Here is a 21,464-nt window from a genome sequence, read left to right as displayed (position 1 = left end):
TCTCGGCACAATTATCAAAGTGATGAGGCAGAATCATTCCTAAGTTATAGATAGGTTAACTGATGTAGGTAACTTGTTCAAGGTCACACAGCAAATCTGTGATACAGAGAGGGAACTCAGGTCTTCTAACTAGTTAGTCCAGTGTCATATCCATCCTGTACCATCAGGCCTGCTGGGAGGAGCACAAAGGGAGTTGCACAGAGGCCCCTTTGAATTGCTGCAACAGCACTGCTCAGTCACTCCGCAAGGCTGTGGCGAGGGTCGAGGCAGTGCAACTATCTGAGCAGTGCTAAGGGCTGACTTCCCTAGGCCCTGCCCCTTCTCCTTTGGCCCCACCCCTTCTAGGGCATAGAACCTGGCATACCTCCCACATGGACCTGAGGCCCACAGTGGGTGCCGGCCCCACTGCATACTCTTTGAGTGTGTGTAGGTGAGAAAGAATGATTATAGAAAGCTTTGTGGGTATTAGCAGAGAGGAAGTGAAAGATCACACAGCAGCTGGCTGAAGCCTCACTGTGGTTCAGAGGCACCTTGACTTCAAGATGCAAAAAGTGAGGATTGTAACAGAATGCAACCTAGGTGGAACAAAGTTTATAGGGGAGGATAAAGGGTGCTCAGCCGATGAAGAGAAGGAAAGGGTGTGGAGCCAGGCAGCTGTGTATAGCAAAACCTTTGTGTTCTGTCTTACACCTGCATGCTCTTGTGCTAAGAAAAGAAAACTTTCAGTCCACTGTTTTCCCAGAGTTGTCCCCCTCTCCTCCTGAGAACACTAACTATTGGAGCCTGAAGGCCACCTGGATTCAGGAGCAGGAAACTTGAGAGGAAGCAGTTTGATCTGGCGAGGTTTAGAACGTAGAAGCTGTAACCAAATCAAGTGCAGTCTGCAGAAGGGGTCTGGGGCATAGAGGGGACTGGGGCTGGGAACAAGTATGTTTGTGACAAGGACTGAGGATGAATCAAGTCAGTCTCATGATTTTGAGGCTCAATTACCAATGCTGGCAAGTCTCACCGGGTATGAGATTTCATAATGCAGAATGCACATGATTCTTTGCTCATTCCCAAGGTGCTTTTTGCAGAAGGGGGCAGAAATAGAAGTAAGTGGCCATTGAATCATCACACCCACAGCAAGTGAAGTTTGCACATAATTCTTTTATACAGTGTTTCTCAATGAGGCCCCAAAAAGCAATCAAAGGAGTCATCAGGTATTGAAAAATGTTGTTAGAGTTTAAAACAAATACAGTCTCTTTCCTCCACTCGCTACACTCAGTTACCCTTCCAGGTCAGATATGGTGTGTGTGAATCACACACAAACCAAATATCTAGTCTTATAATTGTTATCACTGACACTTTTTTAATCTTACTTATAAAGTAAATGTAAGGAGCTTATGAGAGTTTGCAGCTTCAAATAAGGGGTCATTAACCTGGGAAGATAGATTACTACTCCTCCTGTAGAAAGCAATCCTGCTTAAAAATGTGAGGCAAGTACTCGACATCAGCATAGGAAAACAGGTTGAGATGTGTGAAAATGCCTGAAAAACCCATCTGCAAAGTAAGCCTAACAAAACAGTTTGTCTTTTGACTGATGGCCTAATACTCCCCTGTGCACAATGTTCTTGTACATGGCATGAAACTGAATGAATGGCAGCTTGTGGCATTTCTTTGCCATGATTTCTTGGCAATCAGAGTTTACCACACGTGGAAATGGCCAGGGGTTCTCTCTCCTAGGCCGCTAGGTCATGCACTTGATACAAGAGGCATCTGTGTCATTGCTGGGGTGAAAGTAACTGTCTTATTGCAATCCCTGGGGGAGCAGAAGGGTGGGGAGGGGGTTATAGGGGTTTGAGATACAGCAGTACCTTTAAAGACGAGCAAAATAGTTTATTAGGTGAGCTTTGGTGGGACAGACCCACTTCTTCAGACCATAGCCAGACCAGAACAGACTCAATATTTAAGGCACAGAGAACCAAAAATGGTAAGCGAGGAGGACAAATCAGAAAAAGATAATCAAGGTGAGCAAATCAGAGAGTGGAGGGGTCGGGGGGAAGGTCAAGAATTAAATTAAGCCAAGTATGCAGACGAGCCCCTATAGGGACTCAGAAAGTTCCCGTCCCGGTATAAACCATATGTTAATGTGTTGAATTTGAATATAAAAGCCAGCTCCACTGCTTCCCTTTGAAGAACGGTGCGAAAGTTCTTTTTCAGTAACACACTTACCTTTAGGTCATTGACAGAATGCCCCATTCCATTAAAATGTTGACTAACTGGTTTGTGGATCTGGAGTGTTTTGATGTCTGTTTTGTGCCCATTGACCCTTTGTCTAAGGGAGTGAGAAGTCTGTCCAATATACAAAGCATCTGGGCATTGTTGGCACATGATGGCATATATGATGTTAGTAGAGGAGCATGAGAAAGTGCCCGTGATTCTGTGAGTAACCAGGTTAGGTCCAGTGATGGTATTTCCAGAGGAGATATGTGGACAAAGCTGGCAGCAGGCTCTGTTGCAGGGAAAGGTTCCAGGACTGGTGTTCCTGGGGTATAGACTGTGGCTGTTAGTGAGGCTCCTCATAAGGTTGGGAGGGTGTCTGAAGGAGAGAACAGGCATGTCACCCAGGGCCTTCTGGAGTGTGGCATCCTGATTAAGGATAGGTTGTAGGTCTTTAATAATTTGTTGAAGTGGTCTGAGTTGGGGGCTGTAGGTAATGACCAGTGGCGTTCTGTTCTTGGCTTTTTTGGGCCAATCTTGGAGTAGCTGGTCTCTGGGTATGCGTCTGGCCCTGTCGATTTGTTTTTTTATTTCTCCTGGTGGGTAATTCAGGTTTATGAATATTTGGTAGAGATCTTGTAGTTTTTGGTCTCTGTCAGTTGGATCAGAGCAAATGCGATTTGGGAGGTGCCAGGTGGTGCCCCGGGGGGGAGCCTCATGACCCCAGGGGGCTGCCCAGCCATCCGATGAGATCAGGTGCAGCTGCGGTGATGGTGCACAGCACTGCCAGCAGGGTGTCCATAATGAGGGCCTCCTCCTGCAGGAGCCGTTGCTGGACCTCCATCATGGGCACGGGTGGACTCTGCCGGGCTGGGAAAGGCTGGGCAGCACTCGACTCATGCAGAGTGGAAGGTGGAGGGAGGGGCCCTTTAAAGGGGGCATCTGGCTTAGGCCCCAGAAGGGCTTGTCAGCTATGGGACCCCGTCTGCAGCATTTCCTGCCCCCCTTCTTTCGAAAGAGGGCTTGGAGCCATGTGGACGCTCTCTTTCGAAAGACCTCGACGGCACTTTGAAAGAGTGGATCGAAATGCCGATCCGATAATGGAGTCAGGTGCTCCCTTTCGACGGCCGCTATTTCAACCGCCGAACTTCGATTCTCGCCCTTTTGAAATGGCGCTCACGTGTAGACCCAGCTCTGAGGTATTCCTGGGGTCATCTGGAAGCTTTGTCCAGAGACAGAATACAGTAGAAGAGACTTGTAGATGACCTATGCTGCTCCATTGGGAGTACAAGGGTTTAAGTCAAGTAAGTTACCAACACTCATTTTGTGGTGACTATCCATTATTAGCCAAACTCAGTAGTTCTTTTCAAAACATCAGCATATTACAGAGACATTTGTCTGATCAGCACATTTATTAGTGACTTTTACTTATTTTGAGATTACAGATAATTTAGTTTAAATCCTAAATCTTATTTTAGTTTAACTAAGGTAAATATGTTAGAAACCTGAGTCCTGTATGTCCTGTGTTACAGTATTAATTAATATTTTAATAGCTATATCACTGCAATATTCTAAATATATCTAATATCTTGTGACCTTGGATACAAGTAGTAGCATAAAATGGCTATAATACTATGGCTGAATTTGATCCAAAGAACAAAAATTGTCGATACAAAATGTTGGAAGAAGTTATAGCGCTTCACTCTGAGATGCGTCTTTCCCTCTAGCGATACTCAGACAGCATGCTGCATTTTACAGCTTTTAGGGAACCTAAACTCTTGATGACAGGCAACATGAATTGATGGAAGAATGAACCACAGAGATTGCATGATCTCTGGCAGCATTATGATGTCAAATGTTTTTAGTATTGGAATATATTCCTGGTTTTGGGGGAGGTTTTGGATTCTAGTTGTTTCTGATAATCCAGTTTGATCTAAGGATTTATACCACAGTCATTCTTAAGGTATCTGATTATCTTCCAGAAATGTCAGTTGCCAGCTGAGATAGACCAGGCTGGCTCAAGATATGACATTGATTCCAGACTAATATTTGAGAAGAGGAACAAAGCAAGGTCTACATCAAAAACACTTAGGTTGGTATGAGAGGACAAGGTCCTTTCTTCTGCTGTGTCTAAATCACTGATCTCCAACTTTTTAAAGCACAATATCACATTTTGCATATGTGTGTGTATTTCAGGATCTATCACCCACCCAAATACCCTGCCTCCTTCCTTGCCATTTTTCTGAAGCACCACTCTTCTTAGAGGCCTCACCCTGCTTACTCCATCCCCATCCCTTCCCCATTTTCATTCATGTTCTCCAGACTGGGAGAGGGGTTTAGGCAGTGGGCGGGGGGGCTGTTCAGGATGCAGGATCTGGGAGGTCATTTAGGTGAAGGAGGGTATCAGGGCTGGGCCAGGTGTTTAGCATGCAGGAAGGGGCTCAGGAGCTGAGGCAGGGGTTCAGGATGGGGGGTCTGAGTGGGCACTGCTTACCTCAGGTAGTTCCATGTGGTGGCACGGTGGGGCTAAAGCAGGCTCACCCCTATCCTGGCCTGTGCCACTCCTGAAAGCTGACAGCATGTTCAGCAATGGAGGGGGACAGGCAGAGGCTCTTTGTATGGAGCCTCCGTCCACATGCATTGTCTCCAGACCACCCACTGGCCATGGTTCCCAGTCCATGGTCAAAGGGAGCTGTGGAAGTGTGGTGCCTGCAGGCAACGGCAGTGTGAAGAGGACCCTTGCTCCACCTCCCTAAAAGGTGAGAGGAATGTTCCAGGGGCAGGATGGAGGGGAGTCTGCTTTAGCCCCACTGTGTTGATGGACTGCTAACAGCCTGTTTCCCAATTTGGCTGTGGGAGCCTTCAGGAACTTAAGCCCAAGTCCAGGAAACTCCCAGCCAGAGTTCTGTGCAAGGATAGGAAAAATAGAGGGAAAGAATTTTATGTGCACCAATATAAGGGTAACGGGAAGATGTGGACCACCAATTGAAACCAAATCTGGAGATGGGGACACGCTGGTGGGGAGATGGAGACACTCTGGTGGGGAGATGGGGACACTCTGTCATAAGCACCCCATCTCCTGCCCTGCGCTGTAAGCAGGAGGCCCATCCAAACCAGAGGGCAGGAGCAGCACAGCAGTGGCGCGATGGGGAGGGGTAGCTGAAGTGCTGGCAATTGTCAGGTTCCCAGCCAAAACAGTCAGGATCAACTGTCAGAGGCTCCACGATCAAACAGTATGTCCCAATCCACTGGTTGGTGACCGCGGATATACATTTTCTATTCAGAGATTGAAGTTGGTAAACATTGCTGTGTAGTTTATTTACATTGCTCCTCCCATCAATTTACTGATATATACACCTCATCATTTACAGCTTCAATTTCTCCTCAGCCATCTGCCAACGAGAAGGAAGAAGTGACTCTACCTGGAGATACCTCTTGGTTCTGGATCTCCTTCTTTGGCCCTCTTCCCCAGGACTACCTTCCTAAGCTGTCTTCTACTCTCTGTGCTAATGGGCTAATTACCTATTTAATCCTCCTCATGCCTCCCCTATTTAATCTACTCTAATCTGCTAATTTGGCACAGCCAGATCTGGGAGAAGGAGAGTAATTGGTATTTAAATGATCAGAACGCATCCTCATGTGTTGATTCCGAGAAATCTGTCACAGGAATCCATACAAGAGCAAAAGGGAATAAGGCAAGCAAAACAAGTTTGGGCTACTAGGGCAACTCTACCTTTGGAATATCTTCAGCAAGAAAATACAGAGCAGGCCATGATCCAACATAAGTCCCATCGTCCTAATGATATACAAATATGTCCAAGTTTTTCCATTCACATACTTCTCTTTTTCAAAAAAAAAAAAATCCAGTTTCCTCTACATGCATGTAAACTGCATGTTTTCTGTAATGAATACTTTCTATTACACCATCCATCTCATTGTGGTTTGCAATATAAACCAAACAGCAGAAAACACTGTGATAGTTTGGTTAACAACCCACAACAATTTTAATTTGGTTGGTGGTAGTAATGAGGAAAACACATTCTGTTTTCACTGCTAGACCTTGCTTTCAGCAGGGCCTAAAGGATATCTTCAAATATACACCAAACCTTGTGATGTTTCCAGATTACTCAACTTCACTACAGCAAATCAGAAAGAAATATTTATATGCTACAGGGTATTTTTCAACCACAGTCCAGTGGGGTTTGCAAGTTTTCTTAGCTTCCAGCAGAAAAAGTAAATTCATTTGCGCAGAGCAGAAGATAACGGGAACCATATCACATTTTCAAAGACAACTCCCACAACTTTCAGGCTTATGAAATCTAAAACATATACTAAGTGATGAGATCAGTGAAGTGGCATTTTCAGCCAAAAGGAACAAACTGCAGTTCCTTAATTTGAAAGTGAGCAATGGATCTTATTTCTTTATTCCTTTTTAAATCACATAGGCTGTGGCCGCACTTGGCCAAAATTTCGAAAGGGCCATGTAAGGGCCAAATCAGAGGGTACTAATGATGCGCTGAAATGAATAATCAGTACCTCATTAGCACGCTGCAGGCTGTGGCACTTAGCAAGTGCCATGTTTTGATCGTGCGTGGCTTGGCTACATGGGGGTCTTTTTGAAAACAACCCCTGTGTAGCCGAGCCAAGCGCAATTGAAACGCGGCACTTTCAAAGTGCCATGGCCAGCAGCATGCCAATGAGGTGCTGAATATTCATTTCCATGCCTCATTAGTATCCTCCAATTTGGCCCTTAGCATGGCCCTTTCGAAATTTTGGCCAAGTGTGGCCACAGCCATAAAGAATTGCGTGCTCAGGAAAATAAGTACTAGGGGTTCAGTCCTGATATGGGACTATATATAGGGACTTTGGACTATATCCCTTATCGCATTTGTTTTGACTTGGTGCCTTCTGTTTAATCTTTATCGTGCTTATTTCTCAATAAAAATATGGCAAAATCATTGCTTCCTCTAAGACTATATTCTGTGTAAGTTTTGCAAAGGAACATAATCATATTTCTAAATTTTAATATATACTGGAAGCAATTTTTTTCTGCTTCAGAGTCTACAACTTTTGAGGGATGCTGAAGGAAAATTGTTATATTGCATGAATACAAATAGATTCAAATTACACAGGACCAATATTACTCTTCAGAAGTAAAGACAGGCTCCATTCAGTATCCCTCATGTAAACTTCCCTGAACTTTGGTGAAGATGGAATTCAGATCTGAAATTTGCAGTTATATCCTCATGAGCATAATTGGAAATGTTTGTCTCCATACCTGAATCCCAGCCTTCTAGATTTGATCCCATCGTGCTCAAAAGATCCCCAATGATAACACATATTGTAATGACAATGCTACAGAGACATTATTATTCTTTTGGCACTTACCATTAGAGGCCAAAGCCTGGAAATCCTTTCATTCATAAAACTTTCCCTAAAGCTATTGGGATGTTTGTATCTACAAGAACTTCAAAGTTAGGTGTAATTTACTCCACTCACAGAATACGCTCTACGAACGTCTTGGAAGGCATAATGACAAAGTTGTTCCTGTGGGTTATAGCATATCATGGAGAAAGCATCCTGCCACCAGAGCTGTGTCTACATGTGCACGCTACTTCGAAGTAGCGGCACCAACTTCGAAATAGCGCCCGTCGCGTCTACACGCGTCGGGCGCTATTTCGAAGTTAACTTCGACGTTAGGCGGCGAGACGTCGAAGTCGCTAACCTCATGAGGAGATAGGAATAGCGCCCTACTTCGACGTTCAACGTCGAAGTAGGGACCGTGTAGATGATCCGCGTCCCGCAACGTCGAAATTGCTGGGTCCTCCATGGGGGCCATCAGCTGGGGGGTTGAGAGATGCTCTCTCTCCAGCCCCTGCGGGGCTCTATGGTCACCGTGGGCAGCAGCCCTTAGCCCAGGGCTTCTGGCTGCTTCTGCGGCAGCTGGGGATCTATGCTGCAGGCACAGGGTCTGCAACCAGTTGTCAGCTCTGTGTATCTTGTGTTGTTTAGTGCAACTGTGTCTGGGAGGGGCCCTTTAAGGGAGCGGCTGGCTGTTGAGTCCGCCCTGTGACCCTGTCTGCAGCTGTGCCTGGCATCCCTATTTCGATGTGTGCTACTTTGACATGTAGACGTTCCCTCGCTGCGCCTATTTCGATGTTGGGCTATGCAACGTCGAAGTTGAACATCGACGTTGCCGGCCCTGGAGGACGTGTAGACGTTATTCATCGAAATAGACTATTTCGATGTTGGCTGCACGTGTAGACGTAGCCCAGGTGTGTAGTTTTAATTTGGTGGTGACAGAGATGTTTTTGGGAGGAGCACCCAAAAAGATAAAGACAAGGGGTATGTCTACATTAAGAGAGTATGTTGAATTTGTTAAGGTTCAGTTTTTAAGCACACAATTTTTTCAAGTCAAGAATTTATGCCCACACTAGCACATGAAATTGATGGAGTGCATCCCCTTTAGGATTAGCAGCTTTGATTTTATCAGCTGTGCACTGTTGACACCTATCCCACAGTTCCTGCTGCCTCCTTGTATTGTGGGTTAAGCTGTTGGCACAAAAAATAGCCTCCCATAGTGAATTTATCTCCTCTCCCTCTCTTTAGAAAGCAAAGGCAAAAAGGGTTTTTGCACTTTTTGCACCTTTTTTCACAGAATATCTGCACAGATGCCATTTCAAGACTATCATGGAACCCATCCAGCTTCAAACTGTTGTGTTGCAGTATGTGCAGAGTCTAAGCAGCCATCAGAATGACGAAGACTCTGAGGAAGACATGGACATACATGAATGTAAAACACTAGAGAGGAGGAATGTGGACATGCTGATTTCACTCAGTGCTTTGTTTACAGTAGCACACCAGGTCTGGTGCTGTGCAACTGGTGGGACCACATTGTTCTGCAGGTAAAGGATGACCAGAAGCAGCTACAAAACTTCTGCATGTGTAAAGCCACTTTCATGGAGCTTTGTGAATTGTTTTCCCTCACCCTGAAGCGCAGGAATATCAGAGTGAGACCTGCTTTGACAGTTCAGAAGAGAGTGGCAATAACCATGGCGAAATTGATCTCTCTGTGCTCGGCCATAGACCCCTGTGCTCCACACTATCACATGGAGTAAGGAATGTCAGCGTGAGCCTGAAAAGCCCTGGACAACACTAGGACAGAAAGTCAATTCTGATACATCGATTCTATCTACGCATATGGCATAGTTAGAATTGCATATCTGAGATGACTTTGTTCCCTAGTGTAGCTCTGCCCTTGGTTAGACCCCAGCAAAAGCAACATTCCCCTCTTCGTTATGGCAGTCTGCTGTGTGCTCCATAACTTGTATAAGAGTAAGGGGGAAAATTTCATGCCAGGCTGGAGGATTGAGGCAGGTCACCTGGCCGCTCTTTTTGATCAGCAAAACACCTGGGCAATAAGGAGAGCACAGCAAGGGGCCCTTCTGATCAGGGAGGCTTTGAAAATCAGCTTTATGAATGACCAGACAGAGACATGACATTAATTCCTGTTCCTGAAGGAAGTTCTGCCTGTGTGATGTGTGCTGGCCTGTAAAGCCCCCTCCCCACCTCCATGCAACACAAGTAATAAAGACACTGTTTATGAGAGCTTATCATTTTTATGTAGAAGACAAAATGTAGCACACAGCAAAGGAGTTCATGGCAGGGGCTTTGGTAGTGAGTAAGCAAGGGCGCGAGGCATTATGCCATCACAAGTGGGAGGATGTCAGCCTTCTGCTCTAAGAAGCATCCCTGAGAGAGGTATACAAGGCGGCCCTTGACTCTCCCTCCCCCCTCCCTCCATGTACTGAAGTGCCCGTGTTGGGGAGGATATGGAACATGGCAGTTCACCATGGGCTTCAATAGGGTTCTGTGCTCCTGTAACTGGGTACCTCAGGAGCTCTGTCTCCTGCACCATCAGTTTAAACATCCCCTTCTGAGTCTGGACTTCACACTCTCTGAGTGCACTCCTCTCCTCCTGATCCATCCTCCTGTCCTCCCAATCCACCCTTGTCTCCTCCAGCGTGGCTCTTCTTCATGCATTTAACTGTGCACTGTCCCTGTGGGTGGCTTGCATGTTCCCTAGGAACATATCTTCCCTCATTCATTTTCTCCTTTGGATCTGTGCCCGTCTAACAGCTGGTGGGGAGGAGAAGGGGGACAGTGGTGGTCAAAGAGCCCACTGTTGAGCACACTGCGACGAAACATAAGTGAAGGCCAGACATTAGGGAGATACATTTACTGTATATGAGATAAGTTTTACAACACACAAAGCAATTTCATGAAAGAGCCTCTGTGGCAAACAATAGGGACATGTTATGTACAAGGACAAATTTTGGCTTTTAAGAATCCTCTGTGCAGCAGGTACTACACAGAGATCTTCAGGGACCTGCTTGACTCAGTTTGTTTCCAGCCATGGTAAGCCACAGACTGGGGCATGCTTTCGAACCTCTGAAAAAACAGTTTCTGCAGCTGTGCACGCTGCAAGTGCTTGGGGTGCCGGGGGGTGGATGGTGGCTTTCAGGGCTATGGCAGTCTTAGTCACTGTGTGCTTCCCCTCCACCCTTTGCTGGGGCATTGACTGCACTATCATGCCTCCCCTCCCCATCCCAGGCTCCTAGGGGATGGGAAACATCCAATGTCTCAGCCATGGATGGTGGGGTGCATGGGTCGACTGCGAGAGCCACACACTTACACACATAGCTCCAAGGAGGAAAACACAAGCCACACTGCTGACCCTTGCCCTCCCCGACCGGGGTCCTGTGGGAGGGGAAACTTTCACTGTCCCAGCTCAGGTCGGGGGTGGAGAAGCACATGATAACAAGGAGAGCCACATAGCTCCAATAGCACAAACCGCACTGCCATGCCAGCCCCTGCCCCCTCCATTCCTTTCTCCAGGCTCCTGAGGAAAGGAAAAAAAGTGTGCTTTCCTCCTTGGGGCTGTGTGTGGCTCTTGTGGCCGCTGCATGCTCTTCCTTCACACCCTGCTCAGTTTCCTTTCCCCAAGGAGCCCAGGGAAGAGAAGGGAGGGGAGTGGCGGAGCAGCTTTTGCTATTGTAGCTTAATGCTCCTTTCCCTGTTTTCTCTAGGTTGCAATAGCTGCGTCTACACGTGCACGCTACTTCGAAGTAGCGGCACCAACTTTGAAATAGCGCCCGTCACGTCTACATGCGTCGGGCGCTATTTCGAAGTTAACTTCGACGTTAGGCGGCGAGATGTCGAAGTCGCTAACCCCATGAGCGGATGGGAATAGCGCCCTACTTTGACGTTGAACGTCGAAGTAGGGACAGTGTAGACGATCTGCGTCCCGCAACGTCGAAATTGACGGGTCCTCCATGGCGCCCATCAGCTGGGGGGTTGAGAGACGCTCTCTCCAGCCCCGCAGCTCACTGGTGGCCGCGTGGAGCGGCCCCTTAAAGGGCCCCTCCCCCGCCCTGACTGCAGGAGGCTGTGGCAACGTGCAGGCTGCAGGCTGCACACGCGGCGAGGAGCCTGCAGAGACCTCAGCCTCCGACAGCAGCCATGGCAGCCCAGCAGCCCCCCCAGCGCCCCCAGGGGACCCCCCCCAAGGGCAGCCAGGGCAGCCAGCCCAGCCAGAGGGCCAAGCAGTCTGGAAAGCGGCAGCGGGGCCCCTCTTGGACGGAGGCCGAGATGCGGGACCTGCTGGGGCTCTGGAGCGAGGAGGAGGTGCTCCAGGTAATGGGGAGCAAGAGACGGAACACGGATGCGTTCGCTCGGCTGGCCGACGGCCTGGCTACCCGGGGTCACCCTGCCCGCACTCCTGACCATGTGCGCAGCAAGGTGAAGGAGCTGCGGCAGGGTTACGCCCGGGCCCGGGATGCGGCCAGCCGATCTGGGGCCGCCCCAGTCACTTGCCCCTTTTACAGGGAGCTCAGGGACATCCTGGGCTCCCGGCACACCTCCCCCCCTCCGGCCACCCTTGACACGTCGGCTGACGAGCCCCAGCAGGCCCTGCAGCTGGGCTCCGGCCCGGAGGTAAGCCCCGCACCCTGGGGGTCCCCCCCGGAGGCCATTCCCGGGACATCGCGGCAGGGGGAGGAGGAGGAGGAGGAGGGGGCTCCTCCTCCACCGATTCCAGCCTGCAGATCCTCCTCCTGCCATCCCGGAGCAGCAGCAGGGCCTCCGACCCCCGGGGATCTCCGGACCATGGGAGCGGACCCACAGGTAGGTACCCCTCTCTGGTGGACACCCCGGGGCTGGAGGGGCGGGGGGAACAGAGATGTGTCCAGGGCCCCCCACACGCTCACATGGCCATGGCCCCAAGGACACCAGGGACAGGGCCCTCACAGCACTGCAGCCAGCAGCCCCTGCCCCCCGCCACCCTGCATGACAGTGCCATGCCCCATCCCCAGGCCAGGGGGGAGCGGAACCTCGAGGGGCCCCCGGGCGGAGGGGGTGGGACACCCCGCAGCAGCAGCATGCGATGGAGTGGGGGGAGTGCCAAAGGGAGACCCAGGCTGCAGATGAACCACCCGAGCCGAGGAGCTCCCAGGGCCAAAGGAGGATCCTGGCGCTACAGCTGGCAGGTGACACCTCTGCCCTGAACAAACAGGAGGGAGGAGCCGAGCTGGCTTGGAATTGGGGGGCGAGGGCGGGGGCCACAGGTAGAGGCTAGGGGAAGGGAGAGCTGGTAGGCAGCCAGCCTGAGGAGAGGGAAAGCTGCATCCCAGAGGGGCCCCCCCTTGGGGTCTTCTCCCCACGACGGGTTGGAAGGACTGTCTCTTCCGACAGCTGGTGCTGTCACTCCTGCCAGAAACTGGCCAGCTGTGGCCTAAGAAACCTCTCCTGCTCTCAGACCCTGCGGGCTGAAGTGAGAGTCGCTCCCACCAGGGGACGGGCTGCAGGGCAGGGGGACCCCTGAACCCCATCCATCACAGCAGCATCTCCCGGGGACGGGGATGGGGAACCTGCAGCACAGGGCGGGGGGGACAAAGGCCACAGCTCGGGGACCACACTAACGCCTGTCTCCATTCTTCTTTCCCCCCTCCTCTCCTGTGTCCTGCACCTGCACCTGCACCATCCGAAGGACCGGAAGAGAGCGCCAGCGAGGCGTCGGTCGTCCTGGAGACTCCTCCGGGACCCTCGCTCCAGGGAAGCCCCTCGGCCGAGGAACCACCGGCCCCGCGGAGGGCAAGACGGCGGACCCCGCGCCTACTACCGGCGGTGGCCACAGACCCCCAGCTGCTGGCCATCTTCCGCCGGCAGCTGGAGGTGTCGGAGCAGCACCTCCGGCTGCAGGAGCAGGCGCTGGCCTGGCACCGAGAGGCATGGGGGGCCCTTCTCCAGACCGTCAACCGGCTGATTGACTTCCTGGCCCCCCATGCCGTGCCGGCCGCGCCACCGCCCGCCATGCCCGCTCCTGCAGCCCCACCACCGGCTGCTCCAGCCGCCGCCGGCCCGTCCGCCGTCGCCCCACCACCTCCCCGCGAGGGCCACCGCGCCGAGGGACCCCTGGAGCCACCCGAGACTCGCCGGCGCCGATATCTTCCGGTGGAGCCCGCTCCCACCCAGCCGCGGACCAGACTGCAGGCCCGCCGGAGCTCCCGGCCGGGAACGCCCACTGGGGGCCTGTAGGGGGTGAGGGGCCCGGGACGTGGCCCCCCCCCCGATGGACAGACTTTGGGGACTGGGTGGGTGGGTGGTGTGGGTGCTGCCCCTGCTTGCCCCGTCCCCCCTGTAAATAGTTCTCCCCGTTCTCCTCCCTGCTTTTTGGTTTTCTTTTGTTGATGGCGCACCCTGCTTGGAGTTTATTGTTGTACATAGTTTTATTCGTGCCCATCTTGCTTTTGTTACATGTTTGTCCCTCCTTTTTGCTTTCCCTTTCACATGTCTATAGTTTTCTATTTAAAAAAAAAAAAGGTTCAGCCAAAGAAAACATTTACGTTCACCCACAAGTTCGTGCTGTAGTTTCTCCTGGACGGCGGGGGGGGCGGTGGGGTGCTCCATGGTGGTGTGGGCGTTGAGGCAGGAGTGTGGGGGAGGAAGGGGCGGGCAGTCGGGGGCCTGGGCAGAGTTCACCCCGCGGCCTGGTCGTCGAAGTGGGCCCGCAGGGCTTCCCGGACCCGGGTCCCCTCTGGGTCCACCTGCCGACTGGGGGCAGCAGGTGGCTGGACGTGTGCCCTGCTGGCCTCGGCGGCCCAGCCCTGAAGGAAGGTCTCCCCCTTGCTCTCGACAAGGTTGTGCAGGGCGCAGCAGGCACCCACAATCTGGGGGATGTTGTTGGGGCTGGCATCCAGGCGGGTGAGGAGACATCGCCATCGTCCCTTGAGGCGGCCGAAGGAGCGCTCCACCACCTGGCGCGCACGGTTCAGGCGCTCGTTGAAGCGCTCCTGGCTGGCGGAGAGGTGGCCCGTGTAGGGGCGCATGAGCCATGGCCGGAGGGGGTAGGCCGCATCCGCAATGATGCAGAAGGGCATGGTGGTGTCCCCCAGAGGGATCTCCCGCTGGGGGATGTAGGTCCCCGCCTCCAGCCGGCGGCACAGGCCCGAGTTGCGGAAAACCCGGGCGTCGTGGGTGCTGCCAGGCCAGCCCACGTAAATGTCCTGGAACCGTCCCCGGCTGTCCACCAAGGCCTGCAGGACGACTGAATGGTAGCCCTTTCGGTTCACGTATCGGCCTCCGCTGTGGTCCGGGGCACGGATGGGGATGTGGGTCCCATCCAGAGCCCCGAAGCAGTTGGGGAAGCCCAGGGTGGCAAAGGCGGCGACAGTGGCACGTGGGTCCCCCAGCCTCACGAGCCTGTGCAGGAGCATGGAGTTGATGGCACGCATGACCTGCAGGGAAAGCACATGGGACAGCCCCAATGAGGGGTGAGCAGGGTGTGCATGGCCCTGCCCTGGCCTGCCCTGGCCCCCCTGGCCTGCCCTGCTCTGCCCTGGCCTGCCCTGGCCCCCCTGGCCTGCCCTGCTCTGCCCTGGCCCCCCTGGCCTGCCCTGGCCTGCCCTGCTCTGCCCTGGCCTGCCCTGGCCTGCCCTGCTCTGCCCTGGCCCCCCTGGCCTGCCCTGCTCTGCCCTGGCCTGGCCTGCTCTGCCCTGGCCTGCCCTGGCCCCCCTGGCCTGCCCTGGCCCCCCTGGCCTGCCCTGCTCTGCCCTGGCCTGCCCTGGCCCCCCTGGCCCCCCTGGCCTGCCCTGGCCTCCCCCTGTGGGTTCTCTTACCTCCATGAGGACAGCCCCAACGGTGGCCTTTCCGACGCCAAACTGCTGCCCCACGGATCGGTAGCTGTCCGGAGTGGCCAGCTTCCAGACAGCGATGCCGACCTGTTTCTCCACAGGGAGGGCACGCTGCATGGCAGTGTCCCGGTGCCTGAGTGCGGGGCTGAGCCACTGGCACAGCTCCAGGAATGTCTGTCGGGTCATCCTGAAGTTGCGGACCCAGTGCTCGTCGTCCCACTCCCCAAGCACCAGGCACTCCCACCAGTCGGTGCTGGTGGGGTGGCTCCACAGCCGCCGGCGTGTGAGGCGGGGGGTGGAGCGGGGTGCTGCAGGGGTAAGGGCTGAGCCCCGCTGCCCCGGGGGCATCTCCTCCCCTGGGGCAGGATGGTGCTCAGCTGCCCCCAACATGACAAGAGCTAGGGCAAGCCCTGCTCCTGCCAGGAGGGCTGGCTGGACCTCTAGCTGCTGCTGCTGCTGCTGCTGCTGCTGCTGCTGGGGGTCCATAACTGCGGCGCTCGGGGTCTGTGTGCCTATCTGGCTCGTCAGACCGCGTGCTGTGCAGGCTGAGCGTCTGTGGGAGGGGCCCTTTAAGGGAGCGGCTAGCTGTTGCCCCGGAAGCGCTAGCCTGCCCTGTGACCCTGTGTGCAGCTGTGCCTGGCATCCCTATTTCGATGTGTGGTACTTTGACGTGTAGACGTTCCCTCGCTGCGCCTATTTCGATGTCGGGCTGCGCAACGTCGAAGTTGAACATCGACGTTGCCAGCCCTGGAGGACGTGTAGACGTTATTCATCAAAATAGACTATTTCGATGTCGCAACATCGAAATAAGCTATTTCGAAGTTGGGTGCACGTGTAGACGTAGCCAATGTGAGATATCAGCCTTCTTAGATTAACACACATGAGCAAAGAATGGATGCTGAATGCATGTGGGTGGAAGGCTGGCCTGTGTGCTGCACTGCCTGTGGTGCCGTGACTTGGTGTGGAAAGATGTCCTGTTGAGGACGCTGGACTAAGGCAGGCCCCTCCATAAACCTTGTGAGAAGGATTAAAGAATATCTGTCTGAGAGCTTTATGGAGATGTGCAGGGAGGATCAGCGCTCTGCCCCAGATGCATTAATAAGATGTTTCGGTGGGGCTGGGATCTGTTTGCACAGTGCCAGCCACAGATCACACCCAATTGCTCTACCCTACTTTTAGGAAGACTAAAAATGAGGACTCACCAGAGGTGCCCTCTGTGCCATCAGGGTCTGGTTGCGAAACAACCTGTGAGGAGGGGATAAGATTCTAAGTTAAAAAAAGCTCCTGGCTGTCAGTGAGATTAGCTGCTCTGTTCACCTGCTGACCATCGTCCTCTTCCTCCTAATCACCAGCTGTTTGTAAAAGAATTCTAGCTACATTAGGTTTTCTCCAACTTTGCTTAACCTCTGTCTCCTGCATTAATGTCTCCAATGTTGTCATAAACCTTGTAGTCTCCAAGTGGCAGACTGATAGGTTTGTGGATCTAGCCTTGACTGAGCATAACCATGGAACCTATTATGGAGGGAGCAATCATGGGTTCCTTGCACATTCCAAACTCCCACTGATTTCAGAGGCTATTTCAAGTGCCAAAGGAGTGAGGGGTCCAGCCCCGGAAATCTGTTCCCCCTTTCCAAGCCACCAAAATCTATGCCAAGACTCATGAAAGGGTGTGTTTCAGAATCATGGTTAAGAAAGAATGATATTTATATAATGTTTTATAAACATCAACTAATTTGACTCTAATTTGGAAATACCATCGGTCCACAAGATCTTTTACTTTTATGCTAACATGTTGATACTGACACACAGAGAAACTGGGAGAGTTACATTTTCAAGAGCAGCCTTTAATTTTACGTGGTGCCTCAACTATTGGATATCCAGATTGGGTGCTATTTTGAAATACATTTTGTGTGTAGTTGTGTTCTTTTGAAATAAGACATTTCAAAACAGCTGTTTCTAAACATCTTATTTTGAAATAGGGCTGCAGTGTAGCCACTGCCAGTGAGAATGAGGATTAAAAAGCTAGAGCTGTTGGATCCCGGTCTGTTGCTCACACTATTCTCATCACTAATTTCCCTAAAATGGCATTGTGCCCCCAGCCCTGAAAATCAAGTCTCCCTTTCAGCAGGAACTGAAGAGATATTATGGTGCCTGGATGTGGTGCTGTGTCAGCATGCAGATGTGGTAAGGAGGAAGATGGAGGGGAAAGGTCAATAAAGCATAGTAAAAATAGTACCATGGCTAGTGCTAGTGTTTCAGCCCTGGGGGCTTTTTTAGGATGAAATAGCAGTACTTCTGTTTTCTTTTCCCTATTTCCTCTCTCACCCACCCACCCCACCCCAACCCAGCTTCAAACTTGACAGCTTCAAGAAGGCTTCAGGGCTAAGGTGTCATCTGTAACCTTTTCCTCTCTCCTTATGTTTTTATGTCTGTCATAGACTTTTAAAAAGATTACTTCAGGCTCTGCTCCATCCTGCTGGGAGATCTGTGCTGAGTGTGCAAAAGGTGTGGGCAGCAGCAGGCTTGCTACAGTTACGATTTTCTCCCTGCAGCACAAGAATTCCCTGGCTGTGTTGAGAGGTAACATTCCACTGTGCGAACAGGCACATCTCTCTTTTAAGTGATTCAGGCCAGGCCAAGCGAGATTTCTCCTGTTGAAGTTGGACACAATGTTCCAACACATGCATCTTTTGGGTTCACTGTGGAGAGCTATCCAATACTGATTACCACTTGGTGATATTAAATTACCTTACTAACAAAACACACAAGCAGTCGTTTACACAGTCATTATACTATCTGTATTATATTCTTCTATTAATTACACATATTGCATACTATTGCATAATGCATACTATTGCATTATCTTTCGGTTTACCTTTGTCTTCATTTACTCATGCTCTACCTGTGGGCCAGATTCTGCCATTTTAGGCCCGTATGCAGGAACTTCTGGGAGGTGTGTGCTTTTTTTGTAAATGTGGACCACACCCTACCCCGCTACAGGTCCTGCCCTTCTCACCGCACCCCCGGCACTCCAGCTAACCCTGCCCCCCACCGTACCCCTCTTTCAGCTGGCCATGCCCCTCCTCTCCCCCCGCATCCCGGCTGCCAGTGGTCACTTCTGTGTGCATGTGGCCCTTGCTGCCTTACTCTCTCTCCCCATCCTACCTTCCCTATGCACCAGGATCCTTGCTATGGTGCACCAGGGTCCTGACTGCAGTGCACCAGGGGCTCTCCCAGCCCCACCATGTGCTGGGACTGTCCTGACGGCATGCAGAGCAGTGGAGCAGCACTCCCTCTAAGATTTTCCACCCTTTGAGGTGTGGAATTTTCTTTTAGGTGAGTTAAAATTTCTTATGTGCAACACCAATACTGAGGTAGTGGGTGGATGTGCATCACCAGCACAAACAAAAAACCAAGACATAAATATAGATTGTAAACAGCCCATAGACAGGAAAGAAAATATATTAAAATAAAGGATAATTAACAAGGAGCAATGCTTATAGTGTTTATTCACTATGAACTCAAATGTAAAGAAAATGAACACTACGTCCCACCCTTCCTAACAACTCGAGCTAGTGAGCACTCCAAAATGCAAATTATCCCCCACACAGATCAACTTTAAGATGCTAAACAAATCTACAAGTCAATTAGAAACACTCCAAAAATTATGGGATGGAGGGTGGGAGGCTCAGGGCAGTGGGCTGGGGATGTGAGGGTGCAGGAATCAGGGCTGGGGGGTATATGAGGTGCTCATGGTATGGGAGTGGAGTCTGTACGGGGTGCAGAAGTTAGGGCAGGGTGCTGGGGATGTGGAGGTGCTGGAATCAGGGCTGGGGTGAATGAGGAGCTCAGGGCAGAGGGTTGCAATATTGTGAGGGTACAGAAGTTAGTGCAGGGTCCTAGGATGTCAGGGGTTCAGGAGGAAGGGTTAGGGCATGTGAGGAGCTCGGGACAAAGCATCAGGGCTCACGAGGGGCTTGGGGCATGGGGGATGGGAGGTTAGATACAGTGTGTGTATGCACAGGGGGCAACCCTGGAGCCAGGCTATGCTACTTGACTGCTGGGGCCCAGACTGCTGGGGCTGGGCCCAGAGTGGTGCTTGGCCACTGCCACAGCAGGAAATGTTGGGGTCACAGCTGCTGGGAGATGCAGTGGCAGGGCCAAGCCTGGTTTACATCCCCACCGCCAACAGCCCCACCCCCATGCTCCATCCCCACTGGGTCCAAAGATCCCCTCACCCCCTCTGCTCAGCCCAAGGATGTCCCGACCCCACCCCTTCTCAGACTGAACCCCACTGCAAGGCCCCAACAGCCCCCCTTGACCCGAACACAACCCCCTCAGCCCAAACACTCCACCCCTCTCCTCCCCCTCCCAAGCCCCCCCACTCTCCGCTCAGCCCGAGGGCCAACCACGCCACTCCCATTCAGCCTGAAGTTCCCCTCCTCCCGCCGGCCTGGAGGAGGAGGAGTATGGGAGGAAGGGGCAGCAGAAGCAGTGGATTGTCTTGCTCCCCACCTCCACCACTGCCTCCCAGGTGCCTGGGAGCCCCCCAGCTGCCAGTGGGGCTCAGCAGGCCAGGAGGCAGCAGTGGAGCGCCATATTGTGAGTGTGGGAGGGGAGAGGGGGGCCAGGTGGAGGTGATCCCCTGAGGCCGCTGCTGCTGCCACCACCTATCCCCTGCCCCAGGTAATCCCCAGCCAAGCTGGTCAGGGAGAGGCCCAGGGGTCAGGATGGGGGCAAAGCAGGGAAGGGGTGGGGTGGCCCATGGCTGGGTGCCAAGGCACCTCTCGTTCCTCTTCCTGCATATGGGCCTGCATCCTGAATTGGGTTATGTAGCATATTTGTGTAGTTCCATTGAATCCAGTGCAACTTACTGCCCCGCCGGGACTGCTCAGGTAATGAGGCAATTCCCAAAGAGTGAGGGCAAGAGATTCTGGTCCTCTCTTTAGTGCCATGCCTCATCATGGGCCTGATTCAGATGATCTTACTCTGCTGAGTTGCACCTTGCACCATGAAAGTGACCGGCCTGCCCAGAGAGTAAATTATTATTTACCTGGGTGTGGGGGAGCAGGGGAGAACTGAGTCCAAAGTTCTGAGTAAGGGTGAGACCCTGCCCAGCCCAAGGATCCTCTCTCTCCTACCCTACCAAGAAGGGACGTTCACACCAACAGTCCATGCTCTCCCAGTAAGCCGAGCCTCCCACCCAAAGCAAAGAGCTGGGTGGGGAACCAGGCCTCCCCACCCCAGCCACTGGCGAGGCTGTGACTTCTGTGGGGAGGGTGGGAAGAACTGCACCTTGCCCTGTCCTAGGAGAGGGATGTGGCCTATGCCCCAGACAGCACACTGAGGTGGGGACACTACACCCCACTCCCAGCCACCATTCACCACCCCCGCCCCCTGTGTGCTCCAAGTGCCAGGTGAGCTTTCCCAGGTTGGCTTCTGGGGGATGCGACCTGCTCACTGTGGTCCTGAGAGCGCAGTAGCTCGTCTGTGCAGGGCTAGAGCGGGTGCTACTGATTAAAGGTAACATGCAGTGGCTCGCGGCTGCCTGCGTTGCGGCCAGAGCCAGAATCATAGGACTGAAAGGAAACTCCAGAGATCATCAAACCCAGTCCCCGCAGGACCGAGCACCATCTACACCACCCCTGACAGGTGTTCGCCTAACCTGCTCCTAAAACACAGCCCCAGCGATGGCGATCCCAATCTCCAGCCCCGCTAGGCGCTGCCCCCCAGTACTTACCCGCCGCGACGGAAAGCCCTTCCCCGTGGGCAACCTCGACCTCCCTTGCGGCACTGTAAGCCCCTTGCTGCTTGTCCTGCGTCTGCCTGCCTGTGGCGGCGGGCGGGGTGACAAGGGACCCGGCAGACCGTCCCACGAGACACAACAACCCCCCGCCAGGTGGCTGCGGGGTGGACTTGAAGCGCCGCCCTCGCAGAGCTGGTGCCGGGCTCCCGCCCGCTCGCAGCAGCCCCGGCGCTCGGCTTGCTTTGGCAGCCACCCCCCTCGCCCCATAACTCAGCCACCTTTTGTCCCCCTCCCGCTGGCCAGGGGCCACCCTCCTCCGGGCGGGC

General features: G+C 52.7%; 1 long non-coding RNA gene across 1 annotated transcript; it reads right to left on the bottom strand.

Annotated features, from left to right (window-relative positions):
- Window positions 1–10,006: 10,006 nt before the first annotated feature.
- Window positions 10,007–21,294, bottom strand: LOC142008627 (uncharacterized). The gene is made up of 3 exons (XR_012644190.1): window positions 21,133–21,294; window positions 16,595–16,637; window positions 10,007–10,396 (listed from the first exon to the last, which is right to left on the bottom strand). It is a non-coding gene; the product is annotated as an uncharacterized LOC142008627 (long non-coding RNA).
- Window positions 21,295–21,464: the final 170 nt, after the last annotated feature.

The sequence above is a fragment of the Carettochelys insculpta genome, chromosome 2 (genome assembly GCF_033958435.1).
Source record: "Carettochelys insculpta isolate YL-2023 chromosome 2, ASM3395843v1, whole genome shotgun sequence".
NCBI lineage: Eukaryota > Metazoa > Chordata > Testudines > Carettochelyidae > Carettochelys > Carettochelys insculpta.
The sequence above is the reverse complement of the archived record's forward strand: the minus strand, read 5'-3'. Positions and strand labels throughout refer to the sequence as shown.